This window comes from Haemorhous mexicanus, chromosome 3 (assembly GCF_027477595.1).
Source record: "Haemorhous mexicanus isolate bHaeMex1 chromosome 3, bHaeMex1.pri, whole genome shotgun sequence".
NCBI lineage: Eukaryota > Metazoa > Chordata > Aves > Passeriformes > Fringillidae > Haemorhous > Haemorhous mexicanus.
In genome coordinates, this window is record NC_082343.1 from 24,644,261 (window position 1) to 24,658,484 (window position 14,224).

The window sequence follows — 14,224 nt, forward strand, 5'->3', positions numbered from 1 at the left end:
ACTTCTCTGAATAGGTGGGTTAGGTGCTTTTTTGGTGTTCTGGCCTCCATCACAAAGTTAAAGCTATTTCCTCATTTCTGAGCATGCTAGTATCCAAGCAAGGGAGAGGCAGAACTTTCACTTCTCACCTGCCCACAGAAAGGTCACACCTCACTGTTAACAACCCAACTGAAATAGAGCAAGAGGCTCCAGCCATCTGAGACAATGGGAATCTTTCCCATTCTCTGTGAGCTGGTTTCAAGCAAACCAAACCATTTTTGTAAGCCCACATCAAGCCTGTGGCAGAGGAGACCTGGAGCATGGGCAGGACAGAGACACTCTGAAGCCATGGACAGGGCTGCAATGAACCCCCACTATGAAGAGTCCCTTCATGTCAGTGGCACAAGCAGCATGGCTAAAGGCATCACTGTACTTCTGGAATAAATTCTTTCCTGTGAGGCTGGTGAGGCACTGGCACAGGTTGCCCAGAGAAGCTGTGGATGCCCCATCCCTGGAAGTGTTCAAGGCCAGGTTGGATGGAGCACTGAGCAGCCTGGTCTAGTAGGAGGTGTCCATACCCATGGCAGGGTGCTGGAATGAGATGATCCCTAAGGTCCAGCCCAAAACATTCTGTGATTCCATGAAAGCACAATCATTCTGTGGACATGCAGGTTGAAAAGCTGCCAATTGCTGTTCTGCAGGCAGGTTGCACATCGGCCTTTTTTCCAGCTTTTGAACTATTATCCAAACACCAAAGTAGGCTGAAAGACTACTTCTTGCAACTTCATATTTCTACCATAGGCTCCAGCCAGTCACTTTTCTTTGGTGGCTGCATGTATTTCCTATTTAAGAAAAGGACCACAGCAGTTCCTGGTTTGCCACATCTTCAAAGAGAGAGTTTGCGCAGCAGCTTCCTCTGCCCTGCATTACTCCGCACTGGTGAACACCCTCTTCCCTCCCAACCTGCTCAGAAATATGCTCAGCCACCTACAAAGCCAATTGGCAGACACAAGGTAGCAAAATGAAGGATTTCCAAGCCACATCCATGATGACAGCCCAAAGGACTTTTTGCTCCAAACCTAGGTTTCAATCCTCCCTTCTCCATCTGCACTTTCTAACTCTTTCAAAATAATGAGCAAACATTTCTCCAGCTTCACAAATCTGGCACATTTCACCTTCCTTGTCATTTAAGAGATACTATTAATACCAAATAGTTTGTGTGTAAGAACACGGTGCACTTTTGTAAAGCTTTATTCAAAGCATCCTGTGATCTTCCACTGAGAGCAGTAATTTAGTACTTTCACAGTACTTCTGAGGCTTGTACTATAAATTGTCTCACAAAGGTGGAAACTCTGAGGCTGAAGTGACTTGCTGTTGGGCTAACCATCAGAAATCCTCATGTCCTGCCTCCCCAAAATCTGTATTTCAGCATTTCTGGCCAACCCTTGATCCAGTGCTTCCTGCCCTGCATCCAACTTCAGATGTCATCGTCCCTTTCTCTAATGCCTCATCTATGTAGGTGTCTGGGAGAGCTTCCCAGACAGTTTCTTCCCCCAAAGATTTCCCAAAATTAAGTAATTAAATGATTAAGGAGAAAGTTCAGCACCTGCTAAGAAAACTGTTTATACAAACCACATTCCCACCTAGAGCAATCTGGATGGTTGTGTTTCTATGTCCCAGCCACACTGCCTGAACATGAAAAGCTCATGTTAACCTCTTTCTTCCAAATGAAAAGAATACTCTCAGGACCTGGTCTTTAAAGAGTATTTCTCTGGATCAGCAAGAGACTGCTAGTAAATATCAGATAAGTCTGAATTTGTTTTAGACAGGAGAAAAGTAACATAGAAGGCCTATCTCTCACCTTCAACTATTCTTGAGGAGCTATTCTACAATTAAATAAAAATGTATTTCTTTAATAAAGAAGAAAATATACCCATATATGAAAGAGGACAAGCAATCAGAAAAAGAGTAACACTTTAATATTACATCAACAGCTAAAAACATAAGGAAATAATTTAAAATTTAATCAGTAGAGACACCAAAGCCATTCATGGAAAAAAGGCAGTCTATGCAAATGTGAACTTGTCTTGCATGACAGACAGCACAGGATCTCCACACTGTATGTGACTCACTAGAGCCTAAAGAGTATTGCATGCTTTGATTCTTGCACCAGGATCCATCAACATCTGGCCATCCAGTCATCTTTCTTGTTTTAATAAAAGCACTTCAATAATGTAAGAGAATACCTTGTATTAACCACTAGCACCTATGGTTTTGCTGAATGGTGGCCATTGCTACTTGTAATACCAGGTCTCCCCAGAAACCAATGTCAGAACTCCACATCATTCTCCAGGTGATCCTCAGCTACTGATCCTGCTGAAGGCTACATTAAACAAGAGTTTTCACTTCTTTGTGTGTGAAAAGTAATCAGAGCTACAAATCATTTCAAGACTCACTCTTCATCAGGTTTATTCAGAGCATGCCATCTTATTCCTTTCATTCCCTCACACCACATCTGAAAACTGGAGAAGCAAGAACACACCCTCATCTGGCTCTGACCCTCAAACCAGAAGTGAGGAACAACAGCTGCTCCCTGAGCCAGTGACACATGGAGCACACATTTAACAATTACTAGAGATCACACAGACATCCCTGGAGAGTTCTCCAACAATCTCTCCTGGTAGAAATGCCAAGTTTTCTAGGCAGCACGGGCCATCAAAAAGATCATAAAAGGAAAAAGTTACACAGCAAGCTGCACAGGTGTGTCCCAGGCATGTTCTTCAATCAGTAAAAGCTTGTTGGATATCCTACAAAAAAGCTCTACTTCCACTGAGCTTTGTTAGTGGGACTGATGGTGTAACTAACTCAACTTCAGAGAATACTTCAAATGAAAACTTCATCATCTACTAAAGGGGATGATATTTTAAGCTGCAAGTCAGGAGAAGAAAGCAGAGAGAAAAATGACAGAGAGAATTTGTTCTTCCAAGTTGTCTACTCAAGAAATTCAGAGGAAGTTTAAGTGGTACACAGTCAGGTCTACTCATTTCCCTGTCTTTCAACAGCACAGACAGGTAAGGGCCAGAGTGTGCACACTTCTCCTCTGCAGAAGAAATAGCAAGCCATCATTAGAATAACACCCAGCAATGCACAGGATCAGAGTGACAACACTAGAATATATTAGAGGTAAAATTCATCTGAGCCTGTAACAGACCGACCAAACAGAGCATTCCCTGACCAGCAGAAGATGGCCTTGGTACCATCACTCAAAGCCCCACAGCCTTCCCACACTGCCCCAAGGCCACTGAGCCCCTCCACAGTGAGATGCCCAAAATGAGGTTGTGTACAACTTCTCTACAGAAGTAAATGTCTGGACTTTTTTAATCATCATGAGGTGTGTTCAAAAACTACAGTCACAGGCAACTGTTGAAATAAATCATGAAAGCACTATACTGTTAAGGCTCACCATTTGAAAGCAACAGGCCAATAAAGTACAAAAGCAATGAGCCTACTTTCCCTCCTGATAAAATGGAGGAGGAAAAACAGACCCAACCCTGCTGGCACACTTTGCAGTCAAATTCCTTTTGACAATTTATGAAGTTTTTTTCTTCCTCCTGTTTAACAAAATTACTTCAGCAGTATAAAAGTTGGCAGCACAGCTATCTCAGAAGAAAGTTGCTCCATTCCTTATTGGTAAGCAGTGCACACACACACACACAAAACCCCACACCCACAGGAAATTGAGAGCTATTCATTTAGTTTTAGCCAAGTCTTTTTGAGACTGTACCATTTGACTATTAGATGATGGTAAATGTGCAACTGTCTGGTACTTAATCTCATATAAAAACTAGACCAAAAAACCCTATCAATATTAAATTTAACCTTCAAAAAAGAACACAAGTGGTATGAATGCAATTGGAAAAATGCTACTTAGCAAAAACAAAACAACTACTCCCCCACATACATGCAATATTTAAAAGAAAGAATTCAAAGCTGTAATTATGTTCACACAAACCTAAACTGCAGAGTACAAGAAGTTCAATGATACAAAATCCTGTGTTATTTGAAATGACACCATGTACCTCTTCTTTATATTTTTTTTCTTGGTGTTTTGGGGGCCTGATGGGATGCTGTCCATTGCCATTACCAGGGATCAGAAGGAAAACATAACACCAATTCTTGTCATCTGTACAGAACATGAAACCTGGAGCAATGGGAAGCAAAACACTAGTAAGGTTACTCTGTGGTAAAGTATACTTTTAGCTAGATATAGTTTGTCAGAGCAGCAGCTGGTTTAAATACAGCCATGACACAAAATGACAAACTTCTAGGAATTAAAAAAAAAAAAAAAATTAAGAACTCCAAGAGATACCCTTGGGGAACGGCATTTGGGAAGGCAGCAATCCTGTAAAAAATGACTGGGGGTTACAGCAGACACCATCTAGACACTAAATTTCCTGCACAAATCTGCAGCTAAGCGAGAAAGCGTAACCTCTGGATGGATAAGAGCATTATTTTGTATAAGGCAAGGCAGGGATGGAGAGTGTTATCTAAAAAAACAGTAACAACAAGGGCAACACGCATTTCTGGTCTATTCACTTTGGAAAAGAAAATACCACAAGAACAGTGAAAGATTCAGAGAATACATCTTATATCAAGAATTTAAATAGTCTGCATATTTGGCTTATCCAAGAGGATAATGGTTATCAGTGACTTACCAACAAAATGGCCAAATGTCTCTACCAAAATTTACTCAGAAGATAAAGAGCACATTAGCCAAAGCTAGGCCCCCAAAAGATGTTTCTGGTCAGATGAAATGGTTTTGAAGAATTCAGAATTAATCTTCTCTGCCTGACTGTACATAATTACAGTTGATTGATATGATGCATAGTATCTCAGAAACTCATTGACAGCAAGCTTGCTAAATGCAGTTTCTCCAAGAAGCACTTTCTATCTTATCCAGCTGACTAAAATCTTGTGCAATTCCTTTGGCATTTACATCTTTCCCACTGCAGCAGTGGTGTCCATTCACAAGCACAGACCTCTGCATTCGGTTAATTCCAACAAGCATGGCTCCTGGAGCACAACTCCTCAGAAGCACCTGCTGCTCCCTACACACCCTTAGAATATTCAAATCAAGGTTCATTTGTCTTCAGAGTGCTCCAAGGCCTCAGTTCAGGGTATTCAAGGCTTTTGCCAGAGCTCCAGGACACACAGCAATCTACTGTTCTGCTGCTCTACCTGATGATAATTCCTGCTGGAGATTCAAATTTTTGTGTGGATAAACACGGCACGTGAAGTGATTTCCAAGTGTGGAAATGGCAGGTTTGAGAAACAAAGTTTATGATATCCATCTATGTGTCTCCACTTTTTAACTGATAGCAACTTGTATTTAACAAAAGCACTATGCATTATACTACATCCAGGTACTGTATTACATCTCTCCATGGATAAACAAAAATGGGACAGGCCTCCTCCTGTCATTTACAGTCAGGAAAGGACAGCTCTATAAGGTAACAGCAGAAGTTATGGACTCCTACAGAAATCACTGAGTGAGAGTTCATGATCTGCTCTAGCAGGACAGGATGAACAGACACCAGATGCTCATTTTGGGGACAGAAGCCCTTGAATGCATTTCAAAGACTCTGTTTTCTAAAACTAGAGCCCATTTCTTGGGCTTTATGAAGTCCACAAGCCACCAGAGCCCTGGCTACTGTCTGAGCAGCAGCAGGGCCACCAGGGAGTAGACAGAGTTCCACCCTGTGTGCTCGGCTGCCTGAGCTGCAGAGAGGCACCCAGCAGGAGCACTGGGAGCTGCCTGCTCCTAACACCCCAATGGGTGGAACAGGGAGAACTCTCAGCCCCTTCAACACATCCTTTCTTCCACCTGGAGCAGAAGTTATCACCTGCTCCTGGAGGTCACTCATGAACCCACACAAAACATTTTTTGTGGGAGATTACCAGCACACTAGCTTTTGGTGTTCTCTGAGCTCTGTTTGGGTACCTTAACTAATACCTTCCTTTCATTTAAATATCTAGGGGGTGGTTAAGTTAAATTTAATGTCATATGTGAATTTTGCAATTTTTCACTCAGCCACTCCCCCAAATATTATTTTTAGACTTGTTTATTTTATATATTTTTTAAAAGCCAGCAAGTTACAAGCATGTCTGAAGTTGGCAGCCAGCTCTGAGCTTGGAAACTGCACAACCTTCACACGGAATGGGTTTCAGAGAAAAAAGCAGAACATTTCTGTATCTCACTACACCAGCAGCAAACCCTTAACCTCACTGCTAGGAGCCTCAACTGAAATTTTCCTTTTAACTCTATCTGGCACCCTGTCTTTAATTCAGGAAAGGTTTGATATGAATAATGGACAGTCAAGAGGGAGATGCAGAGATAAAGGAAAAGAAGAAGAGAGGGGCCAAGATTCAAAAGACTGGTAGTGGTGGTTGGCACTCTGGTCATCTTCCTGGAGCCAGGCTTAACAAAAGCAGAGAAGGTTCTCCATACCAAGGGTAAGAATACATGGCAGGACTCCGACATCTGAAGAACCATAATTAATCACTTCAACAGTAAGTATCATCCTCTTTTTACTGAAAGGGGAGCTGACTCAAAGACAACCAAGGGAGTTGCCCAAAACCACACCACCAGTCATTAGCAGAGCTGCAGTTGGAAGTTTCTGGCTGGCAGAGCTATTTTCAATCACTGAAATTGGCAGCCAGTCCCAGCTGCAGAGCTGGTACCCTGTGTGTCACCAGGGGAAGGTCACCGGCTCCCACTCCCTGTCTCCCAGCTCCAGTCACACCACCAACACTGAGGAAGGATGAAAGGAGGGTGTGTCCAGCCAGCTCCCATCACCCCACAGTCCTGCTCCAGTGAGTGCCCAGCCTGAAGGGACAACTGCAAACCCCAGGAGCTGCCCTGGCATACCCCCAGTAGCCCAGAACACCTGGGTCAGGAAGATAACCCTATGGAGAAGTCTAAGCCAGTGGTTCTGGCCAGGTTTAGTACCCTGCCCTGGATCACTGGGTGGAGTGAAAGACAGGCAACAAGCACCCCAGAGACCACACACCCCACCTACCCCTCCCCTTTGTGCTTTACACACTCCAAGGGGAACTTCAGATCAGTTCACCTCTCAAGCAGAAGCTGAAATAGCTCCTTCCATCTCATCCCTGTAGCTTTAATGTGCATTTTACAGTACTGATTTCAGCTTCTTTTAATTGCTTAGTCAAGAGTGCAAAGTTATTATTTCTGAGAGAGCCAGACAGCTCACAACAAGGATATTCCAAAGCCAAAGGTAGTCCTTTTTGTAAGGGTAGTTGGAAAAAGTATTAAATAGGTGAATTTTTATTCTTAATTTTTACAGAAGCAACACAATTCTTGTAACAAGCAGCTTGGGAAACCCAGTGTGACAGAGATGTGGAGGGGGAAGTGAGTACCCTACATTTACACTAAAAGCAGAACCACAGAAATCTGCTTTTTGTAGCATAATTAGTCTTAATTCATGTATAAAATTACATCTAGGTCTCTGTTATATTAGCTGTACTCCCCTCATTTCTCCATTCTGCCTGATACCTGCCTATACTGAGCTCTCCAGACATTCCTTCCAACTCACTTGATCCTTTGAAGCTGACAGTTATCTACAAATTCAGGCACTGGAGTAATTTATTCTTTTAGAAGTGTTAAGCATTTAAAACTTGCAACATCAGATTGTGCAAATATTCAAATTTTCTGGAAGAAAAAGAAAAGAAAAAAGCATTTACCTTGATGTCTACATTTATGTATATATTCTCCCCCTACACACTCTTATCTAGAGGCTTTTCCTCATGCATGAGATTTCCCATCTTTCTCCTTGTGCTTTCCAGGTACTTTCCACATATTGTGACATAACAGCTAAGTAGCAAAAGAAAAGAAACTCAAATTACCTGTTACTGTTTTATTCAAATTACCTTTCTTACTGTGAAATTTTTCTTCTGTAGAGACAAAAGTATTCACTGGCAATGTCAAAGGAAATTATTAAAATTCACCTAGCAGTGATGCAAGAGTTTTGTGCTGACCTGCACTAACACAAGAAGAAACCACAATTTACCAGTTTGGACAGAAGTAATTCCGAATAGACTTTGCCTCTATTTGGTCTCATCAAAATCAAGCGTTACTCGCAGTAAACAAGACAAACACACCCAAAATGAAAAAAAAAACCCAAAAAACAAAACCCACACAAACACTTCAACGAGTTACTGTGGTTCTGCATGCGTAAAATCGGGGGTTTCACTGCCAAGACTTGTTAGAAAAGAACAACCAGAAAATGTTTGCAAAACAGATTACTATTACGAAGGGCATTAACAGCTATTAATAATAGAATATACATCAACCTACTGCTTTTTAGATAGTCAATATTAATTGGCAACCTAATTTGGAACTGTTAAGAGACCTTGCAGACACCATTTGTCAGGTCTAAGATAACAGTGGGTGAAAATAGGCCTGATAACAGTTACTTCCTTGTCATTTCCTTTCAAAAATGACACAATGCTGTTCCAGCGATCAAAGTAATTTTTATCTCATAAGTGTAACTCTGAAAATAGATGAGGCCTTATAGAATGATTTTATATTTATGATCTGAGCAATCCGGCAGACCTCATGCGAAACTGGACTCGTAATTCACAAGGGCTCCGGACTGCTCGGAAGGAAGCAAGATAAAGGCACAGGGAAATATGGGAGAAGGAAAAGAAAATATTGGGTGAGAGGTCTGGCACCTATCAACATCACTGCATGCTTGCCAAGTCTCATAATTTCATCACTAGGCTTCAGGAATATCAAAAGAGGTATTATTCATTTTTTTAATTCCACCCTGTCATGTAATCAGGAGAACAGAAGCCAAAAGCCAGCTATTACAAGGAAGTCACCATGGCTAGCATTAAACCAAAATTATTTCTGCACAGAGTGGACCATCTCTTGTTGCTTTAAATGGTATCTAAACCCTTTAATTGCAATGGCAGCACGAAATGTGGGAGCTCATCATACTGACTCGTCCTGAAGAAGAAACAGAAGGGAATGGGTCAGGAAATATCCATGAAAACTAAGCAACCAAGGAAAAACATTGATAGGAGGCACAGTCAAGACCTGAGGGCATGTTTGGGGCAGAATCCAGATGACTGTATGGAAGGATGAAAACCTAAATGTAAATGAGGAGAGGGAATGCAGAAAGGGAGCAGGAGGTTAAAAAAATGAAATAAATGAAAGTAACACTGATGACATCTTTAGTAGCTAGGGATGGTTCAAAGAATGGGTGACACCTGCAGCCTTGAGAAGGAACATGACCAGGACAGACACTTCTTGCAACACAGGAGGACCAGGAGTGGGACAGAAGCATTTCTCCAGCCCAGGCTGCTGGGGAAAGGATAAAGAAAGACCTCTTAGAGAAAGGAGAGCAAAATACACGCATTCCTAACTCAGAATTGAACTTTACACTGAGAAGGTATCATACAAAATGAGCACAGAATATTTCCTTTTAGAGGTGAAAGACGACAGCCAGTGGAAAGTGCTACTTCTTCACCACACAATCTCATTTTAATGCCAGACCAGTTGCTGGGATCTACCTCACAGTTTGCACGTGCCCAGGGCTGGCAATAAAGCAGTGGTGAGAGGAGGTGTCATGGCCTCAAGCTGCAGAGCTTGCTAGAAACAGAGCCTCCTCAGTGGTTGTTTTAAAAGACAAGGGGAGAGTGAACTTGCACTGGGAGAGACAGAACAATAGCAATCAGCTGCTGTGCTGCAAGAGCTGCCCATGCTACAGCACACAGATTTGTCAATATTTACTCCACAGAAGAGAGCAATACACAAAATTACAGAGTGTAATGTATGTACACAACATAATACATATATAATACATGAGAATAATGTCTTCAGGAAACACCAGCAGCTGAATGAATTGTTGTCTCACCAAACTGTCCCGTCCCAATTGCTGACGCACAGCGAAGTCCCCAGCATTGCTTTGACACTGGACAAACAGACTTCTCAGTGAACTGAATCTGAACAAAGCAACCTGAACATGAGCACTGCTACCTGTCCCATCCTAGCTATGCTTCTTTTCAACAAGAGCACACATACCCCAGTGGCAGTGCCACAGTGGGCACAGCTTGGCTCCAGCCACCGCAGTGCCGCCAGCACCGTGCGACAGGGGTGGTGCACAGGGGTGCCAGGGCAGTTGGGCTGGAAATTCTAAGAGGTCCTGAAAACAATTTTAATTACCCCTTCTTGGAGGATAGAAGGGCTGGTTGGAACACGTGCAAGTGAAGCAGCTTGTTTACATAACAAATGAGGTATGCGAGGTGCTTTGTGTAACAGCGCTGCTCACTGCAAGCTCTCTCACCTGGAGAGCTGTGTTTCACCAACCATACACACACAAGACCACCTTCGTGCAGAGAGTAAGACTTTAGATAAAATACTCATAACAAGATCCAACAGTGGCATGAAAGAGGGTGGTTTGAATGGACAAAATATCTAATACTTGCAAAAAAAAAAAAAAAAGAAAAAACAGGCAGCCACCAAGTCTTTGATTCTTGCATATACCACACAGTGCCAAGAGTCATTCCAAGTTTTCAGTTCTTGCTTGAGCAGTCACCCTCTAAAAATAAATCCACCCTCCTTGGAAAACAAAACTTACATGAAAAAAGAACAAAAAAACCCCCTTACAAACCAAAAAAACTCAAGAGCATCTACAAGAGCTAAATGTCTGAATCCAAGGAAGAAGTCATTTAGACCTGATCCTCATACAATGGCATCATGCATTTAGCTGTTTCCATGACATTTTCCAACCAAAAGCCAAAAAGAACAATAGGGATTTTCGAGGCCTGTAAATTGTACAGAACTCAGGAAGAAGGGGGAGGCAAAAATGAAACAAACAAGTGATAGAGCTGGATAGCTGCAGTGTGGATTATACACTGAAAGACAGTGACAATCTCTAGGTACTTTTGTGCTTGGCTCTTTGTTGTTTGAATATGGTTCTCCCAGCACCTAAGAGTTTTACAGACATCTACTCCTCTCTAACAGTGGCAACCTCTGAAGTAGAAACCATAAGGAAAAAAGTATCCACCTAAACACTACCTTTTAAAAATGCTATTAGAAGATAAATTTTAAAAGATAGCAAACTTGCAGCTTCCTTCAGCACATTAGGGACAGCAAATATTAATTTCAAACTCAAATCTAGAGCATTTCTACACATATATACTCTTGTTCTAACAAAAACCAGTCCAAATTTGAGAATACTGCGACAAGAAAAACAAGTTTTAAAGTGTAGAACTTAAAACAGCTCAAAGATCTTTTGAACTTTTAAATATCTGGGGTGGGGATGTGGGGGAGGCAGTATCTCAAAACGAAAGAAAAACTTCTCTACATCCTCTGTTACTTGAAAAAAAAAGGTCTAAAATAATAGCATGACTATCTTGCTAACCCCTGTGCCTGCAAGGGCATCGCTTTTTGTCTTCTGGCCTTTGTACATCAGTTCACCAGGACAAAGAACTGGTCACAAGCTGTATAGAACAGAAATGGTTTCTGCTCAGAAGCTTAGAGGCAGATTTAACTTAAAAATAATTATCACAATTATTTGCATGGTTCTGCCAGGAAAAAAAAATTATCCTCAATCCAAAAAACCATCCAGTGTGACAGCTTTGTGTACATGTTTATCTTACCCTCTCTCTTACCTTATCAGACACATCTCCTCGTCCTATTCAAAATACAGCAAGTCATGAAATTCCATCTGCAACAAAAGGAAAAGCCCATTAATACCTCCTGATAACCTTACAACAGAAGTCTAATAAGCAGTTCAAGGAAAAAAAAAAAAAAGTTAAAGTTCTCCTGCCATTCCAGTATAATCTACACCCCAGGCAAGTCGCCCTCCCATTTGTGGCAATCTGGGAAGCACGGATAATAAAGGCATTAAAGATGTTGTAACATGCCCTGTAAGAAACATGTTCTTCCTCCTTTGGCAGGGCTAACAGAGGTGGCCAAAGCATCCAGGTTGTCCTGCAGAGTCATAAGTAAGTCTGCAGCATCCTCTCATTAAATTAAATGAGCATCAAATTACATAATGTGAACAGTTGTAAAATGAGACCAACGGTAATGGCTAGAAATAATCCCAGCGGTGTTATACATTGTGGAGACAATTTTCCATCAGACTATCAAACCTGGGTAAGCAGCATTTTTTATCTCCAGGCCAAGAAACTGTCAGCATCTCTTAAAAACCAGTAAAACATGCAAGAAATGGAACAAAACTCTCATGCTCAAGTTTAAATGATGCCTACCCCGAACAAGTACATTTAATTTCCTAACTCCTTTCAAGACCAACCTTTCAAAGCAACCAGGGTGTTTTTATAATATAAGTAAACATGACACAGTCTGGCATACTTGGGGTCAGATGAAAGAATACCACACACCTAAGCAAAAAATTTGCAACCTGAAAATTGTCAATAAAATTTACAGTCTGGATAGACTCAGGCTTGAGCAAACATTTTGCCACAGCACTATGAAGAAGAGACGACATGACCTGCAATCCAGCCAGTCCATGACTCACTAGGGCAGAAGAGAGACCTCCCATCTGGCAATCTGAAAAACTCTTAAGAGTTTGCCTGGAGTGAGAAGTGTGAATCAAGGACCTAAAAAATCAAGCAAACCAATCCCTTCACACTCTTTTAGCCCTTCCAGTGTCCTGCCCACCAAGTCCAGAAGCCTGTTAGTCCAGTGCCAGAATGGAAAAGGTCTGAAAAGTCCAATGGTGAAATGGCACACAAGAGAATACTATTAAAAACAAACAATGCTTAATTTTTCAATCCAGATATCTGGGGGAAGATACAGTGGGAATTGAAGCATTTGAAGCAAAGAGCTTTCATGTTTGCCTACCTCTTCTGTTATGGTGCTACTAAAGGTATCCCTGTGCCTAAAGTCAAAAAGTAAAGAAATAGGTGCACCCTCACTTGTTTTTTTTCAACACCGAGCAGCTGCAGCCATGATGTCAACAGACCCCAGCAGGAACCCACAGGGGCTCAGTGCCACAGAGAGGTGACATCCTTCTCCACACTGCAGTGCCATTTCCCCACCAGCAAAAAGGGGATGGCGGCATGTGGTCCCCAGCCAGCGTCCAAATTGCCAGCTCTGGGGTGCTTCCTTTTTCTCCTAAGTGCTAAAAAACAAACCCTTCATCCTGTAAATACCATTTTCTCAGATTATACTAATAATCATTAATTTTTTTGGCATTACCAGAATAATATGACGATTCATGACACCACTAGGGGGTTTGTTTTTAAAAAAAAAATTGTTTCGTTATTCTTTTTTTGTTTTTTCCTTAGGAAGAAGAGATCTTCTCTCCACACTACAGAAAGACTGAACAAAGAGAGCTACTGACCAAGAGCCCACTTCAGTATCCCTACCCTCCTATTCCCCTGCCAACCCAGTAAAATTCCTCAGAGCACAACCTCTTCCTGGCTATTTTCAGAGCAACTGTAGCAATCATACAAGAACAATGGGGAAGTTTGTTTTACTCAAAGAGTAAATGTTTTGCAGCTTCCAATGTAAATATTTTAATTAATGGATTTTTTTTAACTCTCTACTGCCTTACTTGTGTTCACATTCACACAGAGCCACCAGGACAGAAGCAGCACTCAACTGCTGTAATACAGGGGTGAAGAGAATACAACATAGAAAAATGACTCCAGAAAAAGCACCTTCATAACCAAATCAAAATTCAGTGAGCATTTGCATACTTGTTATTATTTAAATTCTTAAATAAGAATTTAAGAGAAGCAAGTCTGCTCTTGCTCTGTGTCCAGCCAAGGGCCCATATCAGTTCCCACTGAGACTGTGGGCCTATTTTCATAGGCAGCTTGTAGAAAACCACAACCCAATGTATTTCTGAAACAACATTATGCCCAATGACCAGATTACAAGGAAAAAGTAACTTATCCTTTTGTGTCAAACATCAATATGGTGGCTTTTAACCACTCATGACTGAGCATTCACTTCACAGAAATGCTCAAATCTCCTCTTAATAATCTATAAACCAAGTGCTGCAGACTGTCAGCAGGGTGGGACTCGGGTTCACTCTCTCTAGGCCAGACTGTTTTGGTACTACAGAAAGTGGCTGCACTGAGATGCCAAGCCATCCTGCACATGCTCTCCTGATGGTTTCTGGATCCAGGAGCACCCCAGGTACAGGCAGCTCTTTCTCTTTCAACAGTGCCTTTCCCCTAAGAAATT

The 14,224-nt window shown here is 41.7% G+C and overlaps 1 protein-coding gene across 13 annotated transcripts in view; it reads right to left on the reverse strand.

The window, feature by feature from the left end:
- TRERF1 (transcriptional regulating factor 1) overlaps window positions 1-14,224 on the reverse strand; it is a 100,491-nt gene that overhangs the window by 60,395 nt on the left and 25,872 nt on the right. For all 13 annotated transcript variants that reach the window (XM_059841132.1, XM_059841130.1, XM_059841129.1 and 10 more), the window contains exon 2: window positions 11,677-11,732. The gene's annotated coding sequence lies outside the window, so the exon portion shown is untranslated. The remainder of the gene's footprint in view (window positions 1-11,676; window positions 11,733-14,224) is intronic.